Raw genomic sequence first — 17,372 nt, forward strand, 5'->3', positions numbered from 1 at the left:
CAGATTGAACAACAACCACAAGACGGATTTCATCACCAGGTATCATTGTAATCAGTATAATGGCGCCATCCTGACACTGTCTGTAGGTTACTGTGCACAATCCTGTTGACAGGTTCCCTTTAAGACCCTGCCAAAGCATTTGTGTCAATCAATTAATCAAATTACTTCCAGACTACTTACCTTTAAAAGCATAGATCAAGTATCTCTGGGGCCTAGAGGGAGCAATATGGGAAAAGTTCAAGCACAGTTGGAAATTAGATGGATCTATACATTGGGTACAGTCACTATTAGGGCAACCCTTTCTTGATCTGAATGTTTGCCTCTGTGAAAATAAAAACACTCGTACACCCCTCTCATGGCGATGCCGGTCCAATGCTACTCATGTTCTGAGGGCTAATGTGTGGTTGCCATGGCACATAAGTCCTGCGCCCAATCAGTGCTAGCATCATTGTCCCCATCTTCAGACTTATATGTGATCAAGAGGAAGTGAGAGTAGCAGTTGGCCAGTCACCTCCTCTTTATTAGTAAAATGTCTGAAGGCGAGAACAGTGATGCTAGCAATGATGGACAACCCCTTTAATGAAAACTTTGGTTTTGGAGCCTTCTTATGATGCGGTGTGATATTAAGTGATGTGGGGATGTTGTTTTTCTTTTACTGTTTGGTAATTTTTATCTGGCATTCTCTTATTATATGTCTAAAGCCCCCGTCACACATAGCGAGATCGCGAGCGAGATCGCTGCTGAGTCACAAGTTTTGTGACGCAACAGCGACCTCAGTAGCGATCTCGCTATGTGTGACACGTAGCAGCGACCAGGCCCCTGCTGTGAGATCGCTGGTCGTGTCGGAATGGCCTGGGCCATTTTTTGATCGTTGAGGTCCCGCTGGGTAGCACACATCGCTGTGTTTGACACCTTACCAATGACCTCGTTGACAGGACGTCCCATTGAATCGTCATGAAATAGCATCGTTGTACAGGTTGCTACAGGTCGCTACAGGTCGCCACATCGCTGCTGCGTCGTTGGGGAGATCTCACTGTTTGACACCTCACCAGCGACCACATAGCGACGCAGCAACGATCCCTGACAGGTCGTATCGTTGTCGGGATCGCTTAAGCGTCGCTATGTGTGACGGGGCCTTAACATGTTCTGCTTTTATCTTTGCGATCTTGAGATCCAACTGATAGAGACCTACATACTTATCTACAGGAGTTCGGCATTCACTATTGATTAGAGTGGAGCAGTGGCTGTGACACATTTTTAACATTCGGCCATATAGTGAAAACTGTATGAGAAATTCTTAAAAAGAACCTGTCAGCACGATTTTGTAATGTAAAGACATGACTGTAAGGGCGCTGTAATTCTGATGAACTCTGATTAAATTGATACATTTGAGGAATAAACCGGTTTTGTTGTTCTTGTGTAATAAGAATTTACAGTTTTCTGCTAATTAGCTTTCAGTGCACAGGGGCCGGACTGTGAATAGCACCGTCTCCTCCCTTTCTGTGATTTCCCCACTCCTCCGCCTGTCTCCTCTGAAGATGAGATTTCAAACAGAGGTGGTAGGTCACTGAAAAAAATCAGGGACCTGTCAATAAAAGGCTGGAGGTAAGCTTAGAGGCCGGGGAATCACAGACAGGAAGGATAAGACCCGTCTGGCCAGTCTGGCCCCTGTGCACCGAAGACCAGTTAGCAGAAAACTGCAAATGCTGAGTACGTAAGTACGACAAAGTGGATTTCTTCTCCAAAGGTATCAATTTAATCAAGGCCGGGGTCACACTTGTAAGAGTGATGTGAGAAACTGGTACAAGTCTCTCGCATCAATACCCGACACTGCCGCCGGCACTCGGGACCGGAGCGTGCGGCAGCATAGAAATACATGCAGCCGCACGGTCCCGAGTGCCAGTGTCAGTGCCGGGTATTGAGGCCAGAGACCCGCACGAGTTACTCGCATCACACTCGCAAGTGTGAACCCGGTCTTACAGCGTCATTACAGTCATGTCTTTACTGTACATTACTAAATGGTGCTGACAGGTTCTCTTTAAGAGTTTGTCAATGCACATGGACTTTGTCACTTTATATTCTCCACTATGCTGTAACACTATAATCTTCAGATCTGTGTGGATTTTGTTTTTCTAAATCCCTAATGTCAGAGTCTCAAATTCATGTTCATGCACTTTTGATTCATTTGGGTTCATAATCCTTTAGAACAAACCAGCCTCACAGAATATTCACCTTTCGCTGACACATGGGTGCTGTTATGTCTCCACATTTACTCCATGATGGACCCACTATATATTGCTATGTATGCAAATGTTCATGTTCATTTATCTTTATCCCCTGTCATCAGGAAGCTTATCTTCCAGAGTTAGTTTCCGCGATCTATAACTGTATTTTCCATAGTCAGCTTTTACCATTCACTACAATCACGGATGGTATGTCCTTACACTTACCTTTTCCCTTACTCTATTCCAATGATCATATAAATAATTGTGTGTGCAGACAGTGGTCATAGTCTGTTACTATATAATATAATCAATTATCGTAGTCAGTTTATTTATCACTTCTATTTTTATCCAAGCCCATAATCAATTACAGCACCTTCACACTTTATTTCCCACAGATAATATGCTGCGTTGTGCATGTCGCTCCTGCTCCCCCTGGCATTGCCGTTACTGTATGCAGCGCTTTATGGCGCTTGTCTACACGCGATGATGCTGTACCTGTTACATTGTTCAGATACAGAGAGGCCATTATTTCTGTGAATGACAAGGAGAACTCATGCACCACATTCACTAAGTGTCACCGTCAATCAAATTAACCCAATTTGCTCATCTGACCCTTATATTGTTCAGTCTTTCATACTGTTGGTCTATTTACACCTTTTTAGGTAAAACCTTCACGTTCTACCACATGCACCCTGGCAAAGAATGAGCGAAAAGCGTGTTGAGTGTGAAAGAACACACAGATACCAGCAAAAATACATATAGCAACCCTAATGATTTATACATGCATTACTCTTTGGGAAATGTATGGATTGCATGGGACTACGGATTTTATTCTTTTTATCTTATAACTTGCATTTACTTAATAGTGTATACATTTGTGACATTTAGTGTGCACCTTTGACATTTATTGTTGCACCTTGCTACCACAATCTATATTGCTTGTTATTTACCGTATATACTCTAGTATAGGCCAACTTTTTCAGCACAATTTTTTGTGCTGAAAACACCCTCTTCTGCTTATACTCGAGTGAGGGTGCAGAAGATGGAGGAGAAGTGGCACTGGCAGAGCAGCGAGTCACCGGAGGCAGGAGCTGCTGCGGCTAAAGCCTGTGCCTGTTGCTAAAGAGAAATGAATATTCACTTCTTTTCACTCCCATAAGAGTGGAGACAAGGGAAGTGAATATTCATGTCTCTTAATTAGTGGGCACACGTGACTGCCCTGCCGATGCATGAAGCCAGCGGCTGACACTGTGCGCGCTACTAAATAGCAATGAATACTCACTGCCCTCCACGCACATAGTCCCGGCATGGAGAGCAGTAAGTACTCCGGCAGCTGTGTTCTGCTTGTAAGCAGCGCATGACGTCCCTGCTATGCGCTGCTTAGAAGCATAAAGCAGCTGCTGGCACCGCAACAAGACGCTGCGAGGGAGGGCAGGAAGGTAAGTATAATAGTTTATTTTTTTTAGTTTTTTTGATGGGGTCCATGCAGACCAGGATAAGGATAAAGAGCCATGCATAAAAGAATAGGGTGAAGAGACATGCATACAAGAATAGGGATGAGGAGCCATGCAGACCAGGATAGGAATGAGGAGGCCATGAAACCAGGATAGAGATGATAAAGCCATGCAGACCATGATAGAGATGAGGAGCCATGCGGACCAGGATGGGGATGAGGGGGCCATGCAAACCAGGATGGGGATGAGGGGGCCATGCAGATCAGAATGGAGATGAGGGGACAATGCAGACCAGGATGGGGATGAGGGGGCCATGCAGAGCAGGATGGGGATGAGGGGGCCATGCAGACCAGGATGGGGATGAGGGGACCATGCACACCAGGATGGGGATGAGGGGACCATGCAGACCAGGATGGGGATGAGAGGGTCATGCAGACCAGGATGGGAATGAAGGGGCTATGCAGACCAGGATGGGGATGAGGGGTCCATGCAGACCAAGATGGAGATGAGGAGGCCATGCAGACCAGGATGGGGATGAGGGGGCCATGCAGAGCAGGATGGGGATGAGGGGGCCATGCAGACCAGGATGGGGATGAGGGGACCATGCACACCAGAATGGGGATGAGGGGACCATGCACACCAGGATGGGGATGAGGGGACCATGCACACCAGAATGGGGATGAGGGGACCATGCACACCAGGATGGGGATGAGGGGTCCATGCAGACCAAGATGGAGATGAGGAGGCCATGCAGACCAGGATGGGGATGAGGGGGCCATGCAGATCAGGATGGAGATGAGGGAGCCAGGCAGACCACGATGGGGATTAGGGGGCAATTCAGACCAGGATGGGGATGGGGTGCCATACATACCAGGACGGGGATGAGGGGACAAAGCATACCCGAATTATACTCGAGTCAATATGTTTTCCCAGTTTTTTCTGGTAAAATTAGATAGCTTGGCATATACTCGGGTAGGCTTACACTCGAGTATACATGGTATATATTTTTGTAGGTTTACATATTTTTGCAATAAAAATGTGATTTTCGTGGCAATATATACTCCTGCCTTTTGTCTCCTTTCATGCCACCTTCCTTTTTTATTGTGAAATAACGTACACTCACTGGTCTATCCACCAATGCTCTGGTCACCTACACATACTGTAGCTAGAACATAATCACAGAGAAACAGCTAACCAAGACAGCTTAGGCCAAAGGACTGGTTGCGATGAATTGATAAGGGATTTTCTGGGTGAGAATAATTTTATTTACTATATAATCACATCCTCTGCTTTCAAACTAGTCTTTTTATAAATTTTGGATAATTCTTTTAAAATATTACTCCCATGTTATAAAATATGGATAGTCAAAGTTAAAGTAGGTAAGTTTGCAATTAAATTGTGGCTTCTATGTTGCTCCAATCTCCTGCTGTCTGATTTTTAGTCTTTTACTGTTCACAGCTCATTGCCAAACGGAATGGCTACTGCTGTCTTGAGGTTGCTTTCACATTGTGTTGTGTGTTCTTTTCATGGGATAGGTCCGAAATCCCCTGCAAAACAGGGTCTGGACATATGCCCGAAGGGGCCATCAACTGCAATTTTGAAGGCAGAGCTCTCTGTCGTGCACTTTCTTTGAGAGTGCATGCTAGTCTACTATGTCTGAGTGTCTGCCTCCTGTTTGTGTACACTCCCGAAAAATGTGCATGGCCACTGCTGGCAGCTCTCTGACCGGTGGTAATAATCTTACAGCCAATCTGACCCGCTGGTGTTTCTGGCGCTGTCATGCAGATGACAGCATGGGAAACACTCGATGTTCTGGGGAGCCGAACCTGAACAGCAACATGGACTTCCTGGAAAAGTCCATGTCAGAGGTCCATGCCCAAACAGTAGATGTTTGGTACAGACCCCGAACTTTACTGTTCACCCATCTCTACCCAGGAACAGTTATGCACATTTTGCCTTTCCTTTCTACGTGTCACTGAGCTGCTTGGACTTGGAAAGGCCTTTTAAGGTGCCTGCCAACATCAGGTACCATGAGCAGCTAAGTTCTTATAGGGTCACGCTTACCATGATTAAGCAGCACGGTGGTTTAGTGGTTAGCACTGCAGCCTTGCAGCTCTGGGGTCCTGGGTTCAAATCCCACCATGGATAACATCTTCATGGAGTTTGTATCTTCTCCCCTTGTTTGCTTGGGTTTCCCCCGGGTTCTCCAGTTTCCTCTCACATTTCAAAGACATACTGATAGGGAATTTAGATTGTGAGGCCCAATGGGGACAGTAATGATGATGTCTAAAGTGCTGCAGAATCTGATGGCTTTATATAAGCAAAACATAATAAAATAAATAAAATACCAAAGCAGGTTACACAATCCCGGCGCTACAGAGACAGACAAGGCTGCCTTAGACAAGATCATCAGGGCGCTCACAGTTCAGACTAGCAGTGCAATGTTGCTGTTAGGCTAAAGTGTAAAAAAAGAGACTATTAGAAATTCAACTATCTGTGAACCACTTCACCCTTGAAGAACCATTTTGGGACAATTGTTTGTCTATGTCGTTACTATATGTAGAGTCATTAAATTATGTTTGTAGCAGCTGGAACTTAATGGGATGTAACTATGAAAACTCTGAGACAACTTATGAGCAAAATATTTTGCCAATTACTCGTTAAAAGGATGACTCAACCCAACAACTTTTATGTGCACAGAAAAACGTGACTCTAAACAGAAATTGTACTTCCAATGGATGTTTCAGAGAGAGTAGAGAAAAGGTGGGTTCCTCAACCTCCAATGTAGAGATTGGGTCCAGAAAGGATCTTGTCGCAGGTTTCTGTGCAGCACGTAGCTTTCTGTGCAGTAACAAGACCACTGGGCCAGCGTTACACCGGACACCTGCTCCTCTTCTGACAACGCGCCATCCCTGGAGTCAGTTACCCTGTAATTACACCAGTTGCGTCTCATCCCTCACAATGTCTTTAGATTCGCTTTACATACACAATAGTGTGGATGATGATCCTGCCAGCACAGTAATAAACTGCAGTATGAAGGTGAGGGAAGTAGAGAATGGGATTTATGATCTCTAGCCACAGGTTTCAATGCGTCTTTTATGCTTCCTTCCCTTGACTTGTGCCCCATGCGGTGTGACCTCTCTTCTCAGCACATTTATGCAACCATCTGATCTCTTCTTCTTGCCATCTGCCTTTTTATTTGTCTCTCATGCGAAACGGCGATTGCTATTAGCTCTAATATTAAGAGCTCACGTACTATGTATAAGGATGCCTTCCGAGCGCACGCAGTACATAAGCATTTAGATGACTATCTGTTCCCTGTGTGCACTTTGGAAAACCTTCGCATTTTCTAAGGACTCGTCGATGCAAGTCTTCAACCAGCAAGTAAAAGCCGAGAGCGCTGCATCACGTCTTAGATGTGCTGTTTATCATCTTACACTCGTTACCTTAGATCCATATTAAGTATGTGAAAGGCAGAGTACAAGACCGAATAAGGATATCGTTACTTGGAACACAATGGAACATGATTTAATAGAGAACAGAAGGCAGGTGGATTGTGCGGGAAGGCAGTAAAATAAAAGCCAACGCTCTGTAAAATATAGACTAGCTGTCATTTCTGTGTGACATTCATTTAGCGCAGCACAATAGTGAGAGTTGGAGGTGCCAATCCCGGGATAATCTGCTCAATTATTATTAGGTTAAGTGCTTTGTCACCTGCGCACGGATCTATAGATAACACAACAACCCTTGTAGGTGTGTGATACCCTCCAGAAGGCATCATGTCATTGAGGACAGTCTACGAGGAGCCCCTACTATATACTGGCATTGCTCTACTTGTTACAAGTACATATGTTTGTTCCAACATTTTTTTTTTTAGAAAAGCAGGTGTACATAAAGTCAAGAAAAGAGTGGAATTTTCATTACCGGCCGTCACTTGTAATTCACTTTACAAATGAGTTTGTCATGTCTGTCGCATGGTATTCTGCTAGATCAATGTGATTAGTGGGAATCTTCTTACAGATCAGTTATACAACAGCCACTTCTCTACTGGAGAAAAGGGCGACGGGTATCATTTCATCAGCACTGGGACTGGACAAGCTAGCCATACTCCACCATTCCCTTATCTCCCATCACAAGTCATCCTATATTCTAGGCAACGGCCATTTATCAATCACACGTTGCTGCTATGAGCAATGGTAACATTTGGGAATCTTGACATTTTGAAGCATCATTTATGTTCTACACATGTGACCACCCTGACGTCCTATCTACTGGGATTTGCCTTTCTCGTCAATATGTAGTAAGTAGGGAGCTCTGCAAACTAAACATCATCGGGTAAGCGAACGAAAATGTCCATATTAATGGCTACCCACAATGATCTACAATGTCTGATCAGGACCTTCCCACTCACTTGGAGAAAATCTGCAATACCAGGCACAGTCTGTAGACAAGAGTGGCGCTGTTTCTGTGGGTGGGAGGAATCATAGTCTTTTTTATTTTTTGTATTTGTAGACCAGAAGATGATGCACTGTTTGGTATAGTTGTACATGGAATTACATCTTTTTTTATAATAAGATGATTATTGCCATGAATCCTTATGTGAACATAAATGCAATGCACCCAATAATAAATCAATACCGAATCATGTAAGTGTATAATCGATATTATCAGGCCACATTGTCAATATTCTCACCCTTACTATGTCGCTGACAATCATTTTTAAAGGTACAGTACATGCAAAAGGTAAGTAATAATATTCCCAGTAGACTCCAGCCTGTCTTCAGTACTAGTACAAACCTGCCTGGAATTATTTATGTAGCAGCAGATCTGTTGTTAGAACACTACATGGTGATATTAAATATTTTATAAGGTTTTTTTTTTTACATAGGACTGCAGGAAAACCTAATGCATTATCTATTCTCAGATCAAACTGTAGAATCCCAGCTCTGCTGCCCACAGCTCCACATGCCCAGGCTCATGCCTCCAGTCCATATTCATTCTGCTCAATATTTGCTGTTTGAACAGAAGAAACTTTTCACTTCCAGAAAGTTTGTAGATTACAACACAAAGCAGCAAGGAGGAAGCAGCGTGAAGACTCCTGGAGCCACGATCGGTGGGCACAGGGCACACACAGTGCCAGCCTCTACCCCATTCATGGTGCTCTGCCAGCACGTCACTCATCCCCTACCATGCCTGTGCCTGCAGATACAGGGCTTCATGGAGGGGACACGAGACAAGCAGACTTTACCTGCCCTGGGAGGAATCTTCTCAATGTTCACAGCTTAGAGGAATTCCAAGAAATCCACAAACACTGGCAAGAAATCCCCAGACTTCTGCAATAAGCAAATCCTCCGGCACAAGTGCAAGCGGCGATATCCAGAGCAGAGTGGCAGCAGATCCACAGAGATCGGAGCGATGGCTGAGGGCGAGCTGCTGCCAGCAGAGACCGGGCGCGGGCAGAGTTCAGCACCAGCTCAGGAGTGGACAGAGGCGGCGGCACAGCACTGGTGAGCACGGCCCGCCTCACTGCTCTCCCCGCCCGCCCAGCGCCCACGTCAGTCCATCTGCTCCCTCACTCCTCTACACGCTGCTGTGAGAGCCCCTGACAGCCAGCGCCCGGCGACAATGGCAAATGGGGGCTCGCAACACTTTCTGATTGTAGTGGCCGATCTCCCCTCACTCTCTCAGAAGGCCCCTCAGCTCCAGCAGGAATGGACCAGCTGCAGTATCCAGTGATGGCACTACCAAGTATGTCTCACCAACCCAGTGCCACTACCGGGTATAACAGTCTCACCAACCCAGTGCCACTACAGAGTATAACAGTCTCACCAACCCAGTGCCACTACAGAGTATGACAGTCTCACCAACCCAGTGCCACTACAGAGTATGACAGTCTCACGAAACCAGTGCCACTACAGGGTATAACAGTCTCACCAACCCAGTGCCACTACAGAGTATAACAGTCTCACCAACCCAGTGCCACTACAGAGTATAACAGTCTCACCAACCCAGTGCCACTACAGAGTATAACAGTCTCACCAACCCAGTGCCACTACAGAGTATAACAGTCTCACCAACCCAGTGCCACTACAGAGTATGACAGTCTCACGAAACCAGTGCCACTACCGGGTGTAACAGTCTCACCAACCCAGTGCCACTACAGGGTATAACAGTCTCACCAACCCAGTGCCACTACCGAGTATAACAGTCTCACCAACCCAGTGCCACTACCGAGTATAACAGTCTCACCAACCCAGTGCCACTACAGAGTATAACAGTCTCACCAACCCAGTGCCACTACAGAGTATAACAGTCTCACCAACCCAGTGCCACTACAGAGTATGACAGTCTCACCAACCCAGTGCCACTACAGAGTATGACAGTCTCACGAAACCAGTGCCACTACCGGGTGTAACAGTCTCACCAACCCAGTGCCACTACAGAGTATGACAGTCTCACCAACCCAGTGCCACTACCGAGTATAACAGTCTCACCAACCCAGTGCCACTACCGAGTATAACAGTCTCACCAACCCAGTGCCACTACAGAGTATAACAGTCTCACCAACCCAGTGCCACTACCGGGTATAACAGTCTCACCAACCCACTGCCACTACAGGGTATTACAGTCTCACCAACCCAGTGCCACTACCGGGTGTAACAGTATCACCAACCCAGTGCCACTACCAAATATAACAGTCTCACCAACCCAGTGCCACTACAGAGGATGACAGTCTCACCAACCCAGTGCCACTACAGAGTATGACAGTCTCATGAAACCAGTGCCACTACCGGGTATAACAGTCTCACCAACCCACTGCCACTAAAGGGTATTACAGTCTCACCAACCCAGTGCCACTACAGAGTATAACAGACTCACCAACCCAGTGCCACTGCAGAGTATGACAGTCTCACCAACCCAGTGCCACTACAGAGTATGACAGTCTCACCAACCCAGTGCCACTACAGAGTATGCCAGTCTCACCAACCCAGTGCCACTACAGAGTATAACAGTCTCACCAACCCAGTGCCACTACAGAGTATGCCAGTCTCACCAACCCAGTGCCACTACAGAGTATAACAGTTTCACCAACCCAGTGCCACTACAGAGTATAACAGTCTCACCAACCCAGTGCCACTACAGAGTATGACAGTCTCACCAACCCAGTGCCACTACAGAGTATGCCAGTCTCACCAACCCAGTGCCACTACAGAGTATAACAGTCTCACCAACCAGTGCCACTACAGAGTATGACAGTCTCACCAACCCAGTGCCACTACAGAGTATGCCAGTCTCATCAACCCAGTGGCACTACAGAGTATAACAGTCTCACCAACCCAGTGCCACTACAGAGTATGCCAGTCTCACCAACCCAGTGCCACTACAGAGTATAACAGTCTCACCAACCCAGTGCCACTACAGAGTATAACAGTCTCACCAACCCAGTGCCACTACAGAGTATGACAGTCTCACCAACCCAGTGCCACTACAGAGTATGACAGTCTCACCAACCCAGTGCCACTACCGGGTATAACAGTCTCACCAACCCACTGCCACTACAGGGTATTACAGTCTCACCAACCCAGTGCCACTACAGAGTATGACAGTCTCACCAACCCAGTGCCACTGCAGAGTATAACAGTCTCACCAACCCAGTGCCACTACAGAGTATAACAGTCTCACCAACCCAGTGCCACTACAGAGTATAACAGTCTCACCAACCCAGTGCCACTACAGAGTATAACAGTCTCACCAACCCAGTGCCACTACAGAGTATAACAGTCTCACCAACACAGTGCCACTACCGAGTATAACAGTCTCACCAACCCAGTGCCCCTACCGAGTATAACAGTCTCACCAACCCAGTGCCACTACCGAGTATAACAGTCTCACCAACCCAGTGCCACTACAGAGTATGACAGTCTCACCAACCCAGTGCCACTACAGAGTATAACAGTCTCACCAACCCAGTGCCACTACAGAGTATAACAGTCTCAACAACCCAGTACCACTACAGAGTATAACAGTCTCACCAACCCAGTGCCACTACAGAGTATAACAGTCTTGCTAACCCAGTGCCACTACAGAGTATAACAGTCTCACCAACCCAGTGCCACTACAGGGTATAACAGTCTCAACAACCTAGTACCACTACAGAGTATAACAGTCTCACCAAACCAGTGCCACTACAGAGTATAACAGTCTCGCCAACCCAGTGCCACTACAGAGTATAACAGTCTCACCAACCCAGTGCCACTACAGAGTATGACAGTCTCACCAACCCAGTGCCACTACAGAGTATAACAGTCTCACCAACCCAGTGCCACTACAGAGTATGACAGTCTCACCAACCCAGTGCCACTACAGAGTATAACAGTCTTACCAACCCAGTGCCACTACAGAGTTTAACAGTCTCACCAACCCAGTGCCACTACAGGGTATAATAGTCTCAACAACCTAGTACCACTACAGAGTATAACAGTCTCACCAACTCTGAATAACCTATATTCCACTAATGCCCACAGAGGATACCAGGGCGGATTGTAAGTTATCTCACCTACTTAGTGCCACTGATGCCCTACAGAGGATGCCAGGGCTGATTATAAGTTATCTCACCTACCCAGTGCCACTGATGTCCTACAGGGAATGCCAGGGCTGAATATGTTATCTCACCTACTCAGTGCAACTGATCCCCCACAAAGGATGCCAGGGCTGAATTTAAGTTATCTCACCTACTCAGTGCCACTAATGCCCACAGAGGATGCCAGGGCCGAATATAAGTTATCTCACCTACTCAGTGCCACTAATGCCCACAGAGGATGCCAGGGCTGAATATAAGTTATCTCACCTACTCAGTGCCACTAATGCCCACAGAGGATGCCAGAGCTGAACATAAGTTATCTCACCTACTCAGTGCCACTAATGTGTCCGCGACGTCATCACAGGCCCTGCGCGCCTGCGCTAGAAAGACCTGCCATGATGTCACGGTCATGTGATCGCGACGTCATCATAGGTCCTGCGCTGTGATACCAACCCTGGGACCGCACGCTGCTGTGGACTACAACTGCCCTTCAGAAAGGTGAGTATATGTTGTTGTTTTTTTTTTTCACCTGTGACAAACCTGGCTGGGCAATATACTACGTAGCTGGGCAATATACTACGTGACTGGCCAATATACTATGTGGCTCTGTGCTGTATACTACTTCGCTGTGCAATATACTACGTGGCTGCGTAATATACTACGTCACTGTGCAATATACTACGTAACTGGGCAATATACTATGTTACTGGCCAATATACTACGTGACTGCAATATACTATGTGGCTGCGTAATATACTACATCACTGTGCAATATACTACGTTACTGGCCAAAATACTACGTGGCTCTGTGCTGTATACTACATCGCTGTGCGATATACTACGTGGCTTTGTGCTGTATACTACGTCACTCGGCAATATACTACGTAACTGGGCAATGTACTACGTGGCTCTGTGCTGTATACTACGTCACTCGGCAATATACTACGTCGCTGTGCAATATACTACGTGACTGGGCAATATACTACGTGGCTCTGTGCTGAATACTACATCGCTGGGCAATATACTATGTAACTGGGCAATATACTACGTAACTGGCCAATATACTACGTGGCTGCGCAATATACTATGTCACTGGGCAATATACTATGTGGCTGGGCAATATACTACGTGGCTCTGTGCTGTATACTACGTCACTGGGCAATATACTACGTAACTGGGCAATATACTACGTGGCTGGACAATATACTACGTAACTGTGCAATATACTACGTGGCTGGGCAATATACTACGTGGCTGGGCAATATACTACGTGGCTGAGCAATATACTACGTGGCTGGGCAATATACTACGTGGCTGGCCAATATACTACGTGGACATGAATATTCTAGAATACCTGATGCGTTAGAATCGGGCCACCATCTAGTGATAAATATAAGAGTGTATGAAAAGTGCCGGTTTATACGGTTCACTAAGGTAATTTTAGTTTTCATTTAGTCTCCCAATAAATGTGAGAATATCTTTGTTTTCTTTGAACATGCATAATTCCCATTTGTTATGATAACACCCTTGTTTTCTGTGCTACTGGGACAGTAGAGCTACAGCAGAGCATTGGGTGAAAACTGAATGGCCTCAGCGACATAGTTTGGCATCTGGCGATAAGAATGTCATCCATGATCCTCTAGTGCAGTGGTTCTCAACCTTTCTAATGCCGTGACCCCACAATACAGTTCCTCATGTTGCGGTGACCCCCAACGCAAAAAATAATTTTGGTGGCTACTTTAAAACTGTAATTTTATTAGTTATGATTCGGAATGTAAATATCTGATATGCATTATGTATAGAGGTAATACAGAGATCACTGGTGACATTATACACAGGACCTCTATATAGTATACAGTGTATAGTGTCAGTGTATAGGTAACACTGACTCACCAGTGACGTCTCTAGGTGAAGTCCTTCATCTTTCATCCAGCACAGACCGCCATCATTCCTTCCAGCCAGGACTCGTTTCTGCAGGAAATAACACAGTTATCTAGAGCTCCGCTTGCAGAACACATTACTGAATTTTTCACAACTTCTACATTACACCACATGAAGATAAAAAGGCGATATAGTGTCACTCTGCACAGTAACAGGACCGCCCCCCATTTAAAACAGTATACTCAAAAAATAAAATAAATACATCACTGCAGTAATAATATCCCTTAATTATCCCCTATTATGCCTATGGTAACACTATTCCCCACCCTGGCCCCGTTTATCTCATTCCTGGCTCCAGCCATATGTTCTCGCATCCTGCCCTCATGAGTATCCATTCTACTCCATATGATCTCCCCATCCTGCCCCACCAGCCTCCATCGTATCCGTCCTGCCCCATGATCCAATCCTGCCCCGTGTCTCCAATCATGCCCCGTATCTACATTCTGCCCATGCCTCAAGTCCTGCCCCCAGTGTGTCCAGCATATTACCCCCGTGTTGTCCAGCAATCTGCCCCAGTGTGTCCAGCATATTACCCCCAGTGTCCAGCATTGCCCCAGTGTGTCCAGCATATTACCCACAGTGTGTCCAGCAATCTGCCCCAGTGTCCAGCATTGCCCCAGTGTGTCCAGAAGTCTGCCCCAGGGTCTCCAGCATTGCCTCAATGTGTCCAGAAATCTGCCAAAGGGTCTCCAGTATTGCCCCAGTGTGTCCAGCAATCTGCCCCATAGTCTCCTGTATTGCCCCAGTGTGTCCAGCAATCTGCCCCATGGTCCCAGTATTGCCCCAGTGTGTCCAGCATTCTGCCCCATGGTCTCCAGTATTGCCCCAGTGTGTCCAGCATTCTGCCCCATGGTCTCCAGTATTGCCCCAGTGTGTCCAGCAATCTGCCCCATAGTAGTCTCCTGTATTGCCCCAGTGTGTCCAGCAATCTGCCCCATGGTCTCCTGTATTGCCCCAGTGTGTCCAGCATTCTGCCCCATGGTCTCCAGTATTGCCCCAGTGTGTCCAGCAATCTGCCCCATAGTCTCCTGTATTGCCCCAGTGTGTCCAGCAATCTGCCCCATGGTCTCCTGTATTGCCCCAGTGTGTCCAGCATTCTGCCACATGGTCTCCTGTATTGCCCCAGTGTGTCCAGCAATCTGCCCCATGGTCTCCAGTATTGCCCCAGTGTGTCCAGCATTCTGCCCCATGGTCTCCAGTATTGCCCCAGTGTGTCCAGCATTCTGCCCCATGGTCTCCAGTATTGCCCCAGTGTGTCCAGCAATCTGCCCCATAGTAGTCTCCTGTATTGTCCCAGTGTGTCCAGCAATCTGCCCCATGGTCTCCTGTATTGCCCCAGTGTGTCCAGCATTCTGCCCCATGGTCTCCAGTATTGCTCCAGTGTGTCCAGCAATCTGCCCCATAGTAGTCTCCTGTATTGCCCCAGTGTGTCCAGCAATCTGCCCCATGGTCTCCTGTATTGCCCCAGTGTGTCCAGCATTCTGCCCCATGGTCTCCAGTATTGCCCCAGTGTGTCCAGCAATCTGCCCCATAGTCTCCTGTATTGCCCCAGTGTGTCCAGCAATCTGCCCCATGGTCTCCAGTATTGCCCCAGTGTGTCCAGCAATCTGCCCCATAGTAGTCTCCTGTATTGCCCCAGTGTGTCCAGCATTCTGCCCCATGGTCTCCTGTATTGCCCCAGTGTGTCCAGCATTCTGCCCCATGGTCTCCAGTATTGCCCCAGTGTGTCCAGCAATCTGCCCCATAGTCTCCTGTATTGCCCCAGTGTGTCCAGCAATCTGCCCCATGGTCTCCAGTATTGCCCCAGTGTGTCCAGCATTCTGCCACATGGTCTCCTGTATTGCCCCAGTGTGTCCAGCAATCTGCCCCATGGTCTCCAGTATTGCCCCAGTGTGTCCAGCAATCTGCCCCATAGTCTCCTGTATTGCCCCAGTGTGTCCAGCAATCTGCCCCATGGTCTCCTGTATTGCCCCAGTGTGTCCAGCATTCTGCCACATGGTCTCCTGTATTGCCCCAGTGTGTCCAGCAATCTGCCCCATGGTCTCCAGTATTGCCCCAGTGTGTCCAGCAATCTGCCCCATAGTCTCCTGTATTGCCCCAGTGTGTCCAGCAATCTGCCCCATGGTCTCCTGTATTGCCCCAGTGTGTCCAGCATTCTGCCACATGGTCTCCTGTATTGCCCCAGTGTGTCCAGCAATCTGCCCCATGGTCTCCAGTATTGCCCCAGTGTGTCCAGCATTGCCCCCAGACAGTCAGACATAAAGAAAAAAAAAAAAAAGTAAAATCCCCACCTCTCCTGTTCCTAGCGCAGGTCCGGTGCAGCCAGTCAGCGTCTCTCCGGCTCTGCGACGCTCAGGACAGAGAGGCAGAGCGGCGCGCACAGTAGTGACGTCATCGCGCCCTCTGCTCTGAGACGTCGCAGAGTCAGAGGACGCTGCAGCTGCCGGCGCCGCAGGAACCAATAGAGGTGAGTATTAGAGCGGGGGCGGGGCCCGGGGGTGGGGGGAGCTGGCCCTGGTCGTGGCGGCGGACGGCGCCGCCCGAAGATTTAAAGGGGCGTCTTTTTTTTTTTTTTTTTTCTTCTTCTCCCCCCTTCCTACGCCACTGGTGGCGACCCCTGTGTTTTGGTCGTTCGACCCCCCTCGGGGTCGCGACCCCCAGGTTGAGAACCGCTGCTCTAGTGGATAGGAAGGTCATTGTCTTTCCTCCCTTACACATAAAACTTGGATTGATGAAGCAGTTCGTCAAAGCTCTCAATCACAGTGGAGAATGCTTTAACCCCTTCATGACCCAGCCTATTTTGACCTTAAAGACCTTGCCGTTTTTTGCAATTCTGACCAGTGTCCCTTTATGAGGTAATAACTCAGGAACGCTTCAATATATCCTAGCGGTTCTGAGATTGTTTTTTCGTGACATATTGGGCTTCATGTTAGTGGTAACTTTAGGTCAATAAATTCTGTGTTTATTTGTGATAAATACGGAAATTTGGCGAAAATTTTGAAAATTTCGCAATTTTCACATTTTGAATTTTTATTCTGTTAAACCAGAGAGTTATGTGACACAAAATAGTTAATAAATAACATTTCCCACACGTCTACTTTACATCAGCACAATTTTGGAAACAAAATTTTTTTTGCTAGGAAGTTATAAGGGTTAAAAAAAATTTTTACA

At 47.1% G+C, this 17,372-nt stretch overlaps 1 protein-coding gene across 4 annotated transcripts in view; it reads right to left on the reverse strand.

Annotated features, from left to right (window-relative positions):
- FSTL5 (follistatin like 5) overlaps positions 1-9,469 on the reverse strand; it is a 1,350,822-nt gene extending 1,341,353 nt beyond the window's left edge. For 2 of the 4 annotated variants that reach the window (XM_069744171.1, XM_069744169.1), the window contains exon 1: positions 8,928-9,469. The gene's annotated coding sequence lies outside the window, so the exon portion shown is untranslated. The remainder of the gene's footprint in view (positions 1-8,927) is intronic. The other 2 variants (XM_069744172.1, XM_069744170.1) reach the window with 2 other exon arrangements.
- Positions 9,470-17,372: the final 7,903 nt, after the last annotated feature.

Source organism: Ranitomeya imitator, chromosome 1 (assembly GCF_032444005.1).
Source record: "Ranitomeya imitator isolate aRanImi1 chromosome 1, aRanImi1.pri, whole genome shotgun sequence".
NCBI lineage: Eukaryota > Metazoa > Chordata > Amphibia > Anura > Dendrobatidae > Ranitomeya > Ranitomeya imitator.